General features: G+C 34.5%; 2 pseudogenes; one reads left to right on the forward strand and one right to left on the reverse strand.

Annotated features, from left to right (window-relative positions):
- Nucleotides 1-1,630: 1,630 nt before the first annotated feature.
- On the forward strand, nucleotides 1,631-14,425 carry LOC115980387 (annotated as a pseudogene).
- A 2,372-nt stretch (nucleotides 14,426-16,797) lies between these two features.
- Nucleotides 16,798-18,223, reverse strand: LOC115980388 (annotated as a pseudogene).
- Nucleotides 18,224-18,495: the final 272 nt, after the last annotated feature.

An 18,495-nucleotide genomic window follows, 5' to 3' on the forward strand; every position in this document is an offset into this window, starting at 1 on the left:
TAACTTTTAATTTTTGTTATTTTTATATACACATGAGTTTACTCTTTCTTTCTCTCTTTTACTTTATTGGGTTTTTGACTTATTTATTTATTATATACACTTCTCATTTTTTTGCACAACATGAACAAAAATTTCAAAAAATTTTAGATAGGACACGTGCAGTAAAACAAGATATATAATTTTACAATTTTTTTAATATTTTTTTGGGGTCAAAAAGGGCCCTGAATGACAGAACAAGTTTCCAATTAATTAAGAAATACAAAGCATTCTCATTCGTACTCACTGCTTCGCTCTCCGATTTGCCACTCCACCACCATGACTTCTCCTCAGAAATGGAATTAGTTGTTGAATTCTGTGAGAGATCACTGCAAATCTGGAACCTTTAAGAATCTTGTTCATGCCTTAGGCCTGTTTGATACAATGCTTCACATGCACCCTTTGCGTTCCATTGTCGATTTTACTCAGTTGTTGGGTGCCATTGCAAGAATGAAGCATTACTCTGTAATCGTTACTCTAATTAGAGATATGGGCTCCTTTGGAATTACTCCCAATGTTTATATTCTCAATGTTTTGATTAATTGCTACAGCCATTTGAACCGGGTCGATTTTGGTTTCTCTGTCTTAGCAACAATTTTGAAACTTGGTTATCAGCCTACCCAACCTACTCTAAACACTCTCCTTAAAGGTCTCTGTCTTCAAGGTAATATTTCTGGAGCTGTGAGTTTGGTAGAGGAAATGGAGAACAAAGGGTACCAACCTGATGCAATTACTTGTGGAACAATAGTAAACGGTCTGTGTAAGATTGGCCAGACTGGTTTGGCTATTAGGTTGCTCAGGACACTTGAAAATAGGAATTTTGAACAAGATGTGGTGCTCTATAGCACGGTCATTGACACTTTATTTAAGGACAAATTGGTAATTGAGGATTTGAACCTTTAATCTGAAATGACGAGTAAAGGCATTCAACCAGATATTGTCACTTACAGTTCCTTAGTTCAAGGACCATGCAATTTTGGCCGGTGGCGGGAGGCGGCTACTTTGTTGAATGAGATGATGCAAAGGAAGATCATGCCAAATGTGTGAACCTTTAGCATATTGGTGGACACACTTTGCAAAGAAGGGATGTTGGTGGAGGCAAAAGAAGTATTTGAAGTGATGATTCAAAGAGGCATTGATCCTGCCAAAGTCACTTACAATTCTTTGATTGATGGTTGTTGTTTGCAAAACCAAATGGATGAGGTAGTTAAGACATACGATGGTTGAGAAGGGTTGTTCACCCAATGTGGTTAGCTATACCATATTGATAAATGGATATTGTAAAAATAAAAAAAATTTGATGAGGCAATGTGTATCTTTCATGAAATGTCCAACAAGGGAGTGATTCTTGATGTTGTGACTCACAACACTCTTATTGGTGGGTTTTGTCAAGTGGAGAGAGTCCAGGCTGCACTAGAGCTATTCAATTCGATGCAAGCTTATGGCCAACATCCAGATCCCCAAACCTATGCCATCTTGTTAGATGAATTTTGTAAGAATAGACGAATTGCTAAGGCAATGGCATTGTTTCAGGAGATGGAAGAAAAAAAAGTTGGACCACAATATTGTGTTTTACAACATCTTGATTGAGAGTATGCGCAATGCTGGGGAGTTTACAACTGCAAGAGAAATCTTTAGTAGTCTTCTTGCAAAAGGATTGCAACTTGATGTTTGGACTTACACTATAATGGTCAAAGGGTTTTGCAAAGAGGGGCTAATTGATGAAGTGATTGAGCTGCTTGAGAAAATGGAAGGCAGTGGTTATTCACCTAACGAGCACACATATAACACAATAATCCAAGGGTTATTGCAACATGGTGAGACAGCAAAGGCAATGAAATATCTCAAAATGATGGTTGACAAGGGATTTTCAGCAAATGCAACAGCTGCTGCCATGTTTATTGACTTGCTATCGTCTAATCAAGTCGATGAAAATATTTGAGAGTTGCTTTTAAAGTCTAGGTGAAGGTAATTTAGTTTCTCAAGATCAAAGACAGCTCTTATATTTTAATCTATCACTAGTCATTATGTGAGTGGTATATTTGCTTTGAGTAAAATTCTATACTTTTTACGAGATGGTATTTCTTTTCATTTATGTGCCCAAGATTGTTTATTCCTTTTACTGTTCGATCTTTTGTGGCGATTTTGTTGTGTACTCATTTTGTTGCATTAAACCCTTTCTCATGGATAGGTGTTTCAAATTTTTTATAATGTAATGTTAATGTGAAATATCATACCCCTTGTATAAGTATGTACTTCCTAAACCAGCCCCAAAATTTTTAAACTCTTAGTGATTAGGTCTGCACCAAATTAGTTCTTCAGTCAGTTTCAGTTTTACAAAAGTAGCCTGGTTGTAATTTGCTTATCAAATTTAGTTTTAAAGCAGGTTATGGGTGCTTGTAAGTTAAACTATTATTTTAAAACCACAATAGATTGAGCTGTCAGACTTCTGAAATACCAATTAGTTTAAGTTACTGTCTCTTTCACTTTCATGCCTCTTAGTTATCATTTGCCAAAAGGAAGGATCTATTTTGTGTCCAACCTTCATAATTCTGATGTCCTGTTTGTGCTTACTACGATTTGAGTGTTACTAGAGATTCTTGAACCTTTATTCATTTGAGGGTATGTAGGATAGCTATTCTAAAGTAAGAGTGCCATTATTAGTAAATTTTGTTATTTATTTATTTTTTCATGATGAGGAACCTCACCAAGGGAAGGCCCTTTGGACCCACCCTTGGGGACAAATTTAGTTATTTTTTATATAACACAGGGACAACAGTGAAACAAATAGTGTAATTAGTTTGGCTCTTTTGGTTGCTTCATGCCTCCCTCCCTCCCCCATTAGATAAAGCTATATTGGAGTAAACTTATTGTTTTACTTTGCACTGTATGTAATCATATCAACATATTGACTAATGATTAAGGACTAGGTATTTTCATTGCAAGTTATTCTTTTACCTTGGTGATATTTATTTTCTTGTATTGGCACTAGGTTGTTTGTTGCTATTCTAGTTTTGTTATCTTTCCTTGGAACTATGTTGAGCACTAGTGTTGTAAATTTGAAATTATTTTTGTGAAAATTATCTTGAACTTCAGTTGATGCAACATTGTGAACATGCAATTAGTTTTATGTATTTGTGAAATGACAGAATAATTTGTTTGTAATTGGTTATGCTCATGGGGTAATTTTGGTGCTCGTGATAGGTCAATTGAATATCAGCCAAAGACCATTGATACCAGTAGATTTTCCTTACTTAGTAGTTAATATTGGAGATCATCTTCTTTCTACTACCACTAATATTCTGACCTTCAATGGATTTGGCATACCTGCAATCCCCCTGTTATTATTACTTACCTCATATGTAGAGCTTTTTTTTTTTCTCACTAAATTTGTCATTATAGTTTATACACATTTTAGAATAAAAAATAGGTAGGATATACATTCATCCTAAATTGTCAGATCAAATCTTTTGATACAATATTATGAAAATGTACAATGGAGAGTTGTTTAGTTTGAAACTGGAATAGAGTTTATGGGTTGGGAAAGAGGGAAAAGGTTAGAAGATTGAAATAAAATGTGAATGTGTGTGAATCTGTTAGATTATTTGTTGCAATTTTGTTGCACTCGTGTTGTTGCATTAAACCTTTTTCCATGGATTGGTATTTCAAAATATTTTTCGATGTAAACTTAATTCTAAGTATCATTATGTATTGGCATTGGACTCAAAAGTTGGAACCAATATAGAAATGAAGTTACTTCTTTGTTCATTGAGTAGAAGATAAGAAACTTTGGTAGAATTATGGTATAATGGTAACCTGATGGTTTGTTGATCATGAAATCCAATGTTTTTATGAATTATGAAAGTTGTGGATGCAGGATGCTTTAACAAGTGTATAAATGAAGAAATTTTTTTCTATTTTGCATAGAATGGAAGAGGAGCTTACAGCACTTGACTAGTGGCATAATCATATTTACTAATCTTAGTTTATTATTTTGTGGAACAAATGAGACATTTAGTAACAATTAAATTTATGAAAGACTGGTAAGGACAGTAGCTTTTGTATTGTAGTAAGTTACTTAGCCATTTAAGTGATTCCTCAGTTTTTCTATATAAGGCTGTAATTTAGTATTTCTCATAATGAAACTATTGCTAAGAATTATAGTCACACTAGCCATTGGGTGCATTATACTGCCCTCTTAGGTGGATACTCGAGAGTCCTAGTTTGAGACTAGATTCATAGATCTTCTTTCTTGTACTAGTTACCTTTACTATGTTCCAACCATTATTCAAAGTTTTCCAATTATAGAAAACTAGTATTCCAATTCAAATATAGCCTATATATGAAACCTTCTATAGGTATGCTCCTCTCCCCAAGCCAGCCCCAAAATTCTTAAATCCTTAGTGATTAGGTTTTGGATCAAATTAGATCTTGAATCAATTTTAGTTTTACAAAAGTAATCCGGTTGTAATTAGCTCATCAAATTTAGTTTTAAAGCAGATCATGGATCCTTGCAAGTTAAACTATTGTTTTATTTTTTATTTATAAGTAACGTAAGAAATTTTATTAGAAAAAACCAACCAAGTACACTGGAAGTGTACTAGAGTGGCACAAATGAAGAGCCCAGATTACAATGATCAATAAGATAGGAAAGAGAAAAACAAGAACAAAAAGGCAAAACTACACTCAAATCAAGGAGAGTACAGAAAAAGAAAGATTTAATGTCAAAAATAGACCGTTCACAATCCTCAAAGCATCTAGCATTCCAAGCGAAATCTATTATTTTGTTTGGAATGTTTGTTGAAAAGGTTCTACTTATTAGATCTGAACTCTCAAGAAGGAAAAATTATATTAATACCTATTGTCCTTTTTGTGGTAGTGAAAAATGAAACTCTTGACCCTTGTAGAGGCTTGTGGTTTGGCTTGGAGATTAATATCATAAATATTGTATGTCACCTCCATCTCTACAGCAGTGGAGGATAAAACTAATTACTGGGGGTAATGATAATCGTAAGGAATATCTTGATTTTTCATTCATTTTTGCAGGGGGAAGTTGTAAAAATTGTGGCATTTCAGGAACAATTCTGATTTTTAGTGAAAGCTTGCCAATGTTGAGGCTGTCCCCAAGCAGCTACTCACATACATGTAAAACACTTTTGTGTCTTTAGCTGCTAGGATCACTGCCTTATACTCACTTCCAAAAGTATTTCCTATGCCTTAAGTTTTCAGTTTGCTAATTTGTGGCCTTGACTTATATTTATAAATAATAAATAGAAAAAACTGGGTAATATTTTTGTACAAATTTGTGGTAAAAACTAAAGTGTGTTGTAAGACAGAAGTGGACTGGGTTGTTAACGGCATCAGTGTTTTGTGGTTTCTCCGGGTTGTTACAGGCTTAATAGTTCATAGATTTATCTTACAATTGTGTCACCTCGGAAATACTATCCATATTTGGACTTAGTGTATGTTTTAAAGAAATTTTTTCTGAAGGGATCTATTGTACCTCTATAAAGAGATTCATACAAGTTGAATACTGTCCTCTACATTTTGGTTTCAATAAAAATATGCATAAACTTTTAACTGCCTAAGTTGCTTTCTTGCTATTAGGTAAACACTGTACTGCTTTCTTGATATGATAAATCTATGTCATCATGTGTTCATATTGTCTTAATTATTAATTAGTAGAGGGGATACACCATTACTGTAAATCATGCTCAGGACCCTTTGGAGCATATATTTATGCATGATAACCCAATTATTGCTAAATATACATTTTCATGGAGACTACAAATGTAGTATAGCTGGTGTGAGTCTTAAATTTTGACTTCAGCATGCTTTTGTATCATCTGCATTCATCTTTTAGTGTTGAATTTGAAGCTTAATTTCTCCATAATCTCTCTCTCACACACACCCACACCCAAAGTATTCATGTGCCTAACATTTATTTCCTATTCTATTAAGAGATGATATTTAAAGATTCTGATTTTTTTTTTTTTTTCCCTTCTGGAACTCAACCCTGCAGGCATTGGTTGGAGAAAACTATGGAGGAAACTTGCATATGTCATTGAAGGATTAATGCTGCACTTATTGTGTGATTCTCTGCTTGATTAACCTTGTTCCAGTGTCCAACCAGTGCACTGTGCAATTCATGAGGGATAATTACCTTTAAACTACAAAGCAAAATTTGGGGAGTGGTAAGATTTCTTGAGAAATATACTTACCAATTTTCTTAATGATTTAAATAAATAAATATATATATATTTATATAAAATGCTGCACCATACATTCCATCCAAAGAGGAGGGGGGGGGGGGGTGGAGAGGGAGAGAGAGGTTGTGTCCTACATTTTTGATAATCAATATGGTTCGCTAAATGTGGATCCACCATCTAGTCATTGACCCTAGCTGAGGTTTGGCGCCTAAAGTAGATGACTGTGAGCTGTCTGACCTGGTGGCTTTAAAAACCGAATAAGAATTTAGCATGTAATATTAACGCTCAAAGTAAATCTTTCAGACATTGGTACTGATATCTTAGCTTTTTGATGTGTCAGATGGTAAATAAAGGGATCATCCTAGTTGCATTGCTACTAAGCTACAAGTGAGGGCTAAATGCATAATACGATTTTCTTATTGTTTTAACTGTTAATACCATTATCTGGTAATGTATGGCTTGAATTGATTTTCAAAAATATAACATTGTATTGTTTATAGTTGAGAGCATGAAAAAAAGTCAGTTATGTAAATGTCCTTATCTATAACTGTATTTGGACTTATCCAAACAAGAAAACTGTATTTGTTTTGTTATTGAAATTGGTGTTGAAGTTTGAATTTATTCTCACTTCATGTTATCAGGAAGTCGAAACAATCTATACACACCATCAAAAAACTGTAATTGTGGATGCTGATGCTGGAAATTTTAGAAGAAAAATCATCGCTTTTGTTGGAGGACTTGATTTATGTGATGGGCGATATGATACTCCATAGCACCCTATATTTAGGACACTACGAACAGTCCACAAGGATGACTATCACAATCCTAATTACGCGGTAATCTCTTAATCCCTATCCTAATACTGGTTGAACAATTTTCGGTAGCTATATAGTTCTGCAGTACCATATTGTTTGTTTGGCACATTGATAACTTTTGTTATTAATGCACAGAACTTCTATAAGAGTTGAGATTTGTGTTTACAAGTACCAGAACTAATGACTTAAAAAACAAACCCTATACTGTATCATGAGATCCTACCTGTGATATGATACATGGGGCAAATTAGTCTCATTTCAAGTGCTAAGAAATTGAAACCAGAGAAAAAAATTTGCAAGTAACATGTGGAATATTGTGGCATAAACCTATCTGATATCCTGATCCCATTTAGTCATTGGAAGGTGCAAAGAAACACAGCTTGAACAAATGTACTTGCAACAAATATCCTAAATTCCTGAATTTGGTTTTTGAAGTCAAGCAACTGAAAATCTTGGTGGAATGTTCAGCTAAATGGATATGGAAATGCTATATTAATATAAAATTTTCTTCCGATAAAATTGCAAATATATGCAACAAATATTGTAATACTTTTAATTTATAGTTGTCTTTTAAAGTAATCAACCAAGTTTTTATATGGTGGGTTATTACCTCAACAGGGTAACACTGCTGGTTGTCCACGAGAGCCATGGCATGACTTGCACTCTAGAATTGATGGTCCAGCGGCATATGATGTCCTGACTAACTTTGAGGACCGCTGGCTTAAGGCTGCAAAACCCCGTGGGATTAAAAAACTGAAAATGTAATATGATGATGCGTTGCTCAGGCTAGAAATAATTCAGGAGATTATTGGACTCACAGATGCTCCTTGGACTAATGATAATGATCCAGAAGCTTGGCATGTTCAAGTAAGATGGTCTTAATTGCCCTAGGGCCTTGGCTCAGGTCGAAAAGGAGTGTTGATTCGCAATTTGTTTTTGTAGTGTGTATTAGCTTATTGATTAAATTATCTTATTCATTTTCTGTGGCTTGCAACTGCAGATTTTTCGTTCTATTGATTCAAATTCTGTTAAAGGGTTCCCTAAGGATCCAAGAGATGCCACAAGCAAGGTGAGGTGAAACTTCGTGATTACCTTTATGAATTTTCGCTAATTTCAGTTTACCTCCCTTTCTCTCTTTTCATGTGCCTGAAAGTTAATTAATTACTTTGTTGTAACAGAACCTGGTGTGTGGGAAGAACTTGCAGATTGACATGAGCATAAATACGGCATATGTAAAGGTCATTCGTGCTGCCCAGCATTTCATTTATATAGAGAACCAGTATTTCATTGGATCTTCATACAATTGGAGTTCACATAAAGATATAGGTGAGAAAACTTTAATTTTAACATAAATGGATCACACTGATAGCCATGATATGTAGAGGAACTATTATCTTTGATCTTATAAAAATTTAGAACAAAAAAAATTATTTATTAAATTATTTTTCCAAAAAAAAAAAAATTTAGAACTTGTTGCTGTCTGATGGTGTCATAATTTCCACAACCAACAGAAATCCACATGAGCTGTGCATTTGTATGAGGTTAAAGTTAATGGAATCAGATTTATTCTCGGTGAATAGCAGGTCCACAGTTAGAATCTGAAAGTTGGACATGCATAAAGGAGGTTCAAATAAAAAGTAACCTACCATTTCCATTGTTTGGTCAAGTTTAGCCTACGCATATACTTAATGGATGGCTAGAAATAGAAACTAATCAATTAAAATTTTAAATTGCCTTTCAGTGATAAAGGCACTTACGCAGGTATTTAAGAAAGATGATGAATAAAGAATGGTGATGAAGTCAAGAAAAGAGCTTTAATTCTTTTCAATAGCTAATCAGTTGCAAGTCACAAATTGGGATTGGCAGAATTAGAACTGATTATAGTAGGTGTTATATGTAGTTATTTACTGTTTTTGACAAAATACTCTCACTGTGCTGCTCCATTTTAAATGACTGCATTTTTGTGCTATTATCTTCCCGGGAAATCACTTACTGGATAATAAGGTGTCTCATGATTTCATTTTCTTGTTTTGTTTGCTGAATTTTGCTCATACTGTTTTTCTGCAGGCGCTAATAATTTGATTCCAATGGAAATTGCCCTTAAGATTGCTGAGAAAATTAGAGCAAATGAGAGATTTTCTGAATATATATTGTTATCCCAATGTGGCCAGATGGTGCTGCTACTCAGAGGATTCTATGTTGGCAGGTAGATTCCAATTAGTGACTGAGAATTGCAACCTATGTTCAGTCAGGGAAGGCTTTTGCTATTATACTTAGCATTCTGAATGACATAGACCCCTACTGGTATCCCTTTTTCATCTTTTTCCCTATCTCTTCATCCTCACATCTTTTATTAGCTAAGTGCCTTATAGTAAAAAGCTTTGCCAGAAGGTTCTCCATATGCAGCCAAGGGCGTAGCCAGGAATTCGTACTTGGGGGGCCAAGTTGTAATATTGATAGAAAAATCATAATTCATAAATATATAAATACAAAATTATCAACTTTGATATATTGTTATATTCTTAAATATTAATGGAAGTACAAAAAGCAGTCTATTTTACCATACACATACAAAAATTTGCATACTATTATTTTAAGCACCAACAACCCATCAATATCCATAATATTGAAAATTTTCTTATTTTTTAATGAATTATTCAGCTCCTAATTTCAAATTTAAAAAAAATATGATGATATGGAAAGAGATATAATATATTATCATATAGAAATGCAAAAAATTGAACAACTTAATAAACAAAGCATATTCATAAAATTAAATGCCCATTATCATATATATAAAAATCATAAATCTAAATGCCCATATGATGTTGAAGAAACAAACAAACCTGAAATACTGAGACACAAGAAGAAGCTAGAACTGAAAGCAAATATGGATAATTTTTTTTTAGATGAAAGGAGTTTATTTGATTTCTACCCTTGTTGAGAAGAGAGTTAATGTGTTTAGAGCAATCAACAATGAGAGGAAAAAAACATGGGGCAGTGTGGGCTTTTACCAGGAGAAAAAGTAGCAGTGATAAATTCTATTTTCTTTGAGAATCCTGTAGGTGGCTTCTTGAGATTGAGAATGATGGAAAAAAAGAGTAAATTTTTGTTTGAAAATGAGTGGTAAAAGATGATATTTTGAGAGTGTGGATTATTGTCTATTAGCTATTTGGATTGACAACAAATCATTTGGACAATTGGGAGAGCTAACTAGTATTTTATTTAAGGACTTTGGGTTATCTATTGGACTAAGTAGATATCCTAGAAAGAATTGGGGGGGCCGGTCATTATTTTCAAGGGGACCGTAGCCTTTTACTTATTTTTTGCTATCAGACTCATAGCATAACAATAGAAGAAATCAAAATTTTGGGGGGGCCATGTAGCTCCGCCCCTGTAATAATGCAGCAATTCTATTAAAGCTAATTTGTGTAACTTAAAGGGTGAAAGAAGTTTTTGTTGTTACCCAGAAATATGTATCTTTTGTTTGTTGGTATTAGGAAAGATATACTTTGGTCATTTAAGATAGAGTTGACACGGCCTTGGGGGTGAGGGTCTGTGATGGGGTTATTTGAAAATTGTAAATGCCACTGTTTTCATTGGTAAGTTTACACACATGCCCAATGGATTTGAACCTACAATCTTACTCCACCCTTTATTATGCTAGGAGGTGGTAGTGTTTGAGCTAGAGCTCAATGGCAGATTTCTGTAAATGCCAGTCTAGAGATTCTTTTTTTTTTTTTTTTTTTTCCATGAGGAATTCAAACTGGAGTTTTTCTCCTGTAAGTCCTCATGGCTGTGTCACCAAATTGTTTTGCCACAAAATATGGCTCTCATGCTACTAACTCATACACAATTCTCAACCCACCCATGACCCTCCATCTTTCCTGGACAAAAGATTTTAGAAAGTGGAAGCTTCACTCCAGCATATCAAACTTCTTAATTCATTGAATTCTATAGTGGGACCAAGGAACATTCTCGATAGGAATTGATTTGTTTCATATGTAGGATTCCAGTATGGAATTTTGATAGTTTATATGAAGAGATATTTTATTCAGAGATATTTTTTTTTTTCTTCTTTTTTGAGATGATTCAGAAAATATTGGATTGTTATTTTTTCTGCTTATCTTTATACTGCATCATTCCGTTATTCCAAAAATAGATTTGAAAAGAAGCAGGCCCCCGCGGGGGGGTGGGGGGGGGGGGCGCGCGGCAAAGAGGGGGATCCAAAGAAGAGGACTCATTTCAGTGTTATAGAAATGTGTATTCCAAAATGGACTCATCAATTTTTAACTATATGGACTGGGCATCAAATGGCCCCATTTCTAGTAAAATTTATAGCATTTTTTAGTGGCTGATAAATGCATTTCTTGATCTTGAGTTATTGATTATTGCAGAATAAAACAATGCAAATGATGTATGAGACCATCTACAAGGCTTTGGTGGAGGTTGGGCTTGAGGAAGCATACTCACCACAAGATTATCTGAACTTCTTCTGCCTCGGCAATTGTGAAGCCATAGATGGATATGACACTACAGTGCCTGGAAATCCTACTCCAGCTAACACTCCTCAGATCTCTCTTCCTCTAAAAGTAATTAATATTTTAGCCATCATTTTTAGTACCACTTGTTCTTATACACAGGAGAGACCTTCTTCTAGTGTATAAGTAGAGAATCTTTCAGATTCTGTATGTGATGTTTCATACATATATTATATAATGTACATATAATCATTGAACTTTTGTCTGGAGCATGTTTGAACTCCAGATACTTCTTTGATCCTTGAAAACACTCCTAACTATTGTTCTTCTGGTTCCTCAGAGTCTCAGACATGCTCTTATTCAGTAAATGTACTAATATATGAGTTGTATATTGGTGTTGCCAGGCACAGAGTCAAACAAACCGACGATTTATGATTTATGTTCATTCAAAGGGCATGATAGTTGATGACGAATACATAATAGTGGGTTCTGCAAATATCAACCAGCGCTCCATGGAGGGCACAAGAGACACTGAGATTGCAATGGGAGCATATCAACCGAATCATACCTGTGCAAGAAAATATTCTGATCCACATGGACAGGTAACCTTAGTTACTTAAGGAGCTGTTTGATCATAGAAACACTTTTTTTTTTCTTTTGGCTTTGCATTCAAATGCAGAAACTCAACAGTGGTAATTTATTTACAGAAAAAGGGACTGTTAATATACAAAAAAACATACAAACAAAACAAAACAAAACAAAAAAGAGAAAAATTAAAAAGTATTATGTTTTCTCAAATGTTGATATCCTCTCCCCAACCCCCCCCCCCCCCCCTTTTTCCCCTTTCTCAAAAAAAGAAAAGGAAAAAAAAGAAAGAGCATTTCAATTTAAACAAATTCTGGGAAAAGCAAATAAAACCTTTCCTCTTTGCCATAAAAAGGTTAGGAAGATTCATTTCCAAGGTTTTTCAGGGGAAGGGTATATCTTTTTGTCTGAAAGTTTAGATATAGATAATAACTGATTATGTTTTTCACTGGAATGTTGTTTGGTTGAAATAGAAAGATATCGGAGACAAGCTTATTCAGCAGCTTCTGATTTGCTATTTGTGTTGATAAAAAGAACTGCTTCTTTTACATGTAGTAGATTATGTCGTTCCTAGATGTTATGAATTACTTTTAAACCCTTTATTAACTTTCTACAAAAATTGCAATACCAGAAAAGCATTCATCGTAACAGAAATATTGAAATACAACAATTTCATATCTGCATGGGATCTCAAACTTTAGGACCATCTTTAAGCGTAATTGAACACTCAACAGAATCATTTATTTTATTGTTGTATCCTTAAGCTGATATAATTTTGGCTCTTCAAATTTTTTTTTTTTTTTTTGGAAACCTTTTGGCTCTTCATTTTCAATTGCATGGAACTGGAAATATTTTGGAATTAACCAGGAACAGCTTAAAATTTTAGATTTCTTGAAAATAAAAGATAATTTTTTCTGTTTAAAATGTAAAAATATCAAAAAAATCGTTTAGTAGTTCAGTTACTATGTAAGTCACATGATCACATGGACATAAGATCTAGGGGAAGCAAGAAGGCCTACATCCATAAAATTTAATAAAGCTTCAATCTTTAAAAAGTGTGATATGATTTTCCAATTAGATGCATAATCAATGGTTTATTTAACCATAGACATTTCTTAAAAAATTTCTCTTTTAGAGAACCTACACTGGCACACATTGAAAAAGTTTTCAGTTGTGACATTGTGATTTCAATCAAAATGTACCAAACTCATTAAACCACAATGATGGAGTGAATACTGTTTCCTAGAGTAAATGCATTCATTTTTTTCTTGAAGTTACTTGAGCAGTTTGATGTACCAGTGAATATCATTTCTTGTTTAACCAAAGGGTGAAAAATTACAGAGGATTCTCCTAAAAAAATTACATAATCAAAAGATTATAATCGCAAAGAGAGAAAATCAATAAAATCTGCAACATAAATGCATGTCATTTTCACCAAAGCATGCAGGACCACTCGAACAACAATCTTAAATTCACTGACTTCAACCCAATAGCAAAGAGCTCCACACCATTGAATGTTCAATTATTCCTCTCCCTCCATATGGTCAATTTTAAACAAAGAGGAGCTGTATTGCAAGCAAAAGAACTTCTATGCTTGCTATATCAGCTTCTTCAGCCATGCATTTGCACATATAAGATCAATCCACCAAATAATACATCTTTCAATAAGGTAATTCCCAGCCAATAATTTTCTCCAAAGCTGAGGGTACCAGGGAATGATTTTTTTTTTTTTTTTTTTTTTTTTTTTTTTCAGTAAAGTTACTTAAAATTTTCTAGATTGGACTGATATGAAAAACAAAAGTAGTGTCAATTCCAAGAAAGGTGGTACTGCCACAAAAAATTATGAAATTTATAACAGCCTAGATATACCAAAAACAATGAGTAGTAAAACTTTTAAGAGATATGAAAGAACTTAATTTGTTTGTTGCTCAACTAAATGCTACTATTTCATCACTCTTACTGGTTTTTAACTAGACTTACAGTAACTGACTTTCTATTTCATGTGAATGTGTATTTCATAGATTTATGGATATAGGATGTCATTATGGGCAGAACATCTTGGATTTACTGAAGACTGCTTCAAACAACTAGAATCTCTTGATTGTGTGAGAAGAGTAAGATCACTGGGAGAGATGAACTGGAAACAGTTTGCAGCCAATGAGATCATAGAGATGACAGGCCACCCATTAAAATATCCAGTTGAAGTTGATCGAAAGGGCAAGGTGAGAAAGAAATTACGGATGTTGGCGGAAGTATTGTGGGTTCATTTCTTGCCATTCAGGAGAATCTAACCATCTGAGCAGCTCATTTCTAGCTTCTACTTGCTAGCAAATTTAGATGAGAAAGAAATTACGGAGTATGATCAAGTTTTTGACATTTATATGTCATATGTCCAAATCTCACGATGGTGTACAGTTCTTTTTCCATATTCCTCTTGTTTTAGTAGTATAGTGTTGCAATTTGTTTGTAGTTTATTGTATATTTCAGTGTAATATACTCACACAAAGAATCAGTCAGGTTCTTGTATGTGTTCAAAGTCCAACTTGAAATGTTTGAAAGTATACGTTCTTTACAACTCTCCAACAAAAAGTTTGTGGTAAGAGGGAAGAGTTTATACAAGTGCAGTTTTTTTCTTTGAACAAGAGCAAAAAGTTACAGGCTACAATTCACTCTGAAACTTTACAGCTCGATAAGTTTTTAGATGCAGCTTGCCATTGAATTTGCTTCTTTCTGAAAACTCCTGTTTCTTGGAGCATTCAGGTCATGATGAGGGAAGGAGAAAGATCTCAATATTAAGAAATTCCTATCCATTGCTCATTCCTTTTTGGTCCTGTAAATTAGGATTGTGTTATCTGTGACAACCATCATCTTAGAAGGAAGATATCTGTGCTGTTGGTGGCACTTTTTCTTTTTCTTTTTCTTTCATGCTCTACGAGTTAATATTTCAGAGAGTCCAGATTTGCCTTACGCAAACTGCCCAGAAATTTGGTTCATGACAAGCGAAGAAGAAAGTTCACAATGATAGGTAATGACTGGATCCCAATGTTGTCCCTTCATCTTGGAATTAACGCATGTGTTGTTTGTGACACTTTTTTTATATATAAAAATGTACTGCATGTTAATATTTCAGAAGTCCAGATATGCTTATGCAAACTGCCAGAAATTTGGATCATGATTCCCTTTTCTGTCCCTTAAATTGGGATATTCTTACCTATGACTGCTCTCATCCTGGAAGTAATGTAATTGTGTTGTCTGTAGCACACTTATTTTCTCATGCGCTAAGAGCTAATATTTCAGAAGCCTAGCTATGCAAATAGGCCTCGTCAATGGGCCAGGCTGGGCCGACCCGACCCGTTTTTACTTGGTCCATGGGTCTAATGGGCTGGGCTTAATGGGCTGTTGACTAGTCAATGGGCTGGGTCGGGCTGGGCTGGATGGAAAAACCCTAGCCCATGGCTCTACCCATGGGCAATGCCCATTTGGGCTTTAGCGGGCTGGGTTAGTGAGGTGGGTTTAATGGGCCACCCATGGGCATTTTCAATAGGTTTTCAATGGGGTTATAAAAATTTAACTAAAAAAATTATAACTATATATTATTACAAACTATCAAATTGAACAATTAAATCTACTAAAAAGATTTTATTAAAAAAAAATACTAAGATATACCTCTTAAAAAAGTACTAAAATAAGATTAATTAACTTTTATTGATAAGAATAAATAAGTACATTGAATTAATATCAACTCTTAAAGGAAATATTTGAAGAATAAAATATCAATTCTTAAAGGAAATATATGAAGAATCAAATATCAACTTATTAAGGAAAGAATTTCTTTCAACCAACAGTAAGGCTTTTTTTTTTTTTTTTTTTAAGGAATTTCTTCTATAATTGTAACTTGTAGGAAAAGAATTGGAATTTATCAAAGGAAAGAATGACTTTCTTTCCAGAGGCACAGAGGTAGGACAATAGTCATCTTAGTAACTTTGTTTTAAAAATCAAAACTACTAGACTAATACCAAAATATATATTTATTATGCATATTGTATCACAGTCATTCCAAGTATTTAGTGGTTAGGTGTGTGATCTTAAAGTTTTTATAATGTCTAAAGTTCAATCCCTCACCCACCCAACCTCCAAATTATTTTGTTATAAATTTTGGGCAATGTGTCAGGCTAACGGGTCGGGCTACTGGGCTGGGCTAATGGGCCGGCTCACCGAGCGCCCATGGGTAAAGAAACCAACCCATAGCCTGTCTCATTGGGCTACTAGGCTACCCACGGGCTTCAATATTACCGGGCTAGGCTGCCCATTAGCCTGGTGGGCTAGCGGGCTACTGGGCCAGTCCATGGGTCATGGGCTATTTGATGACCCTTATATGCAAACTCGCAAAAATGAACTTCACTGCAAGTTTTAACGTCCTAAAGGCACAACATCAATACAGCAAATGACAACTCCAAACAAGGATACATACCCAGTCAACACTACACACACACACACACACACACAGAGTTCTACACCTTCTGTTAACGCAAAAGCTGAAGGAGATGCGTCAAGCTCTTACAATAGAGACAGTTTACAACGGAGACAATACAAAACTTTTTTCTTCTTTTAAAATCTAGAGACAGTAAACAGAACTAGATATGACAGTGCAGATTTAAAGATATATCTCAATTCAATCCACCTCTTGCTCTAATGCATGTATCTACCAAAAGTTCTCTATAAATTAGCTTCATCCTCAACATTCCCATTATACACAAAACATGAGACTACAATCAGAGAAGAATGATGCTAGCGTGGAGTTACTAACTAGTAAATGAAAACCTGACACCAAATTCATATCATGCATGAGCATGAAATTTATCCTAAACAGTTATCAGCTCCAGCCAAGCCAAGCTCTTTTTGCAGCTTGGAACTTTTTCATGAGATATTTACAAGCTTTGTACGCCGAGTTTTTGGATCCACCTCCACTCGAAGACCAAGTCCAGTTAATTCAGGCACCTCAACAGATCCTTGAAGCTCCAACTCTGCTACTGCATGTTGGTTTTCTGTACTCCCTTCCAATAAATTTCTCACTGTCCAAATGCCCCATTCCCTCAAGAATGGATCATCTTCATCAGTAACACAGTGTATAAAAGCAGAAGAATCCCATTCTTCTGTCTAATCTCATCTTGTACTTGCTTCCTTCCGAACGCACAATTGCCAATGACTGCAACAATGTCTCTCCTAAATCCTCTGTAAGGACAAGGCTTCAATGAATAAGAACTTGAACTGTCTTGGTTTTCACCTTGTTTGAGGCCTTTCCTTATTATGGTTGGGGGCTCAAGCTCACCAAGCAAGCACAAAAGCATTTCTACTAGTCCAGAAGATAGTAGCATATCAACAGCATCCATTGAATCATCCTCCTTTGAGCTTCCCAGACTCCTCTTGCTGGCACAGATATCTCTCAAAATGATGAGCGAATACCCAAGAACATCAATCGCAGTCAAGCCTGTTGGAAGACCAGACTTGCATTGCAACACAGAATTAGTAACTCCAACAGATCTCTTGAATATATCAAAAACACATGATGTGAATTCATTAGGAAAAGTAATATCATTTAATCTCTCATTCAAGATCTCTGATACGATGAAATGATTTGTCCTGCAGAAATTGGTGCCAAACAATGAAAACCACTTCAATAAATAAGTTCTAATAAGGTGTTCACAAAACGGTACAAAAAAATTATAACATGTTTTTTTGATAGGTAGTACAGCAAAATTATAGCATATGGAATAAACAAACACATAGTTGGCAAAACTTCTCGGATACATGTCAGTAAGTTTTCACAAAGACACATACACTTCAACGGTGTTTGTTGACAATGTGCAGAGAGATCACAATAAGTAGTATTCAAAAATTTTATTTTTACATATTTTTAGCCGAAAAAGTAAAAACACACTTTGGTCCTTAGCACATATTCGAATTTCTGGGCTGAAAATTGTAATTTCCTAATTTGGTCCCTATACAACATAAATGAAGAGACCATATAGCATGCCATCTCTCTTCAATCAGCTACCAGGGAACCGGCAAGCAAACTTAACCACCTGGCACCATTCATTTCGGCGTAAAAGCTAATGGTTTTCCAATGTATGATTGCATTCCTAAAAATGCATTTGAAAAACACTTTCCAATGTTTGGCTTGCATAGAAAATCACAATTTTTTCTATGAATAAAACTTGAAAGTTGAAACAAATGGACACCAACCCACATAACCAACTTTTCATGACAAAAAGAAAGCATGTTCAAATCAACAGGAAGGGAAAAGATAATTTGATTTTCCACACTAAAACAACCTATAAGAATAATTTTTAAAATCAACAAGCAAGAAAC

The sequence above is a fragment of the Quercus lobata genome, chromosome 3 (genome assembly GCF_001633185.2).
Source record: "Quercus lobata isolate SW786 chromosome 3, ValleyOak3.0 Primary Assembly, whole genome shotgun sequence".
Taxonomy (NCBI): Eukaryota; Viridiplantae; Streptophyta; class Magnoliopsida; order Fagales; family Fagaceae; genus Quercus; species Quercus lobata.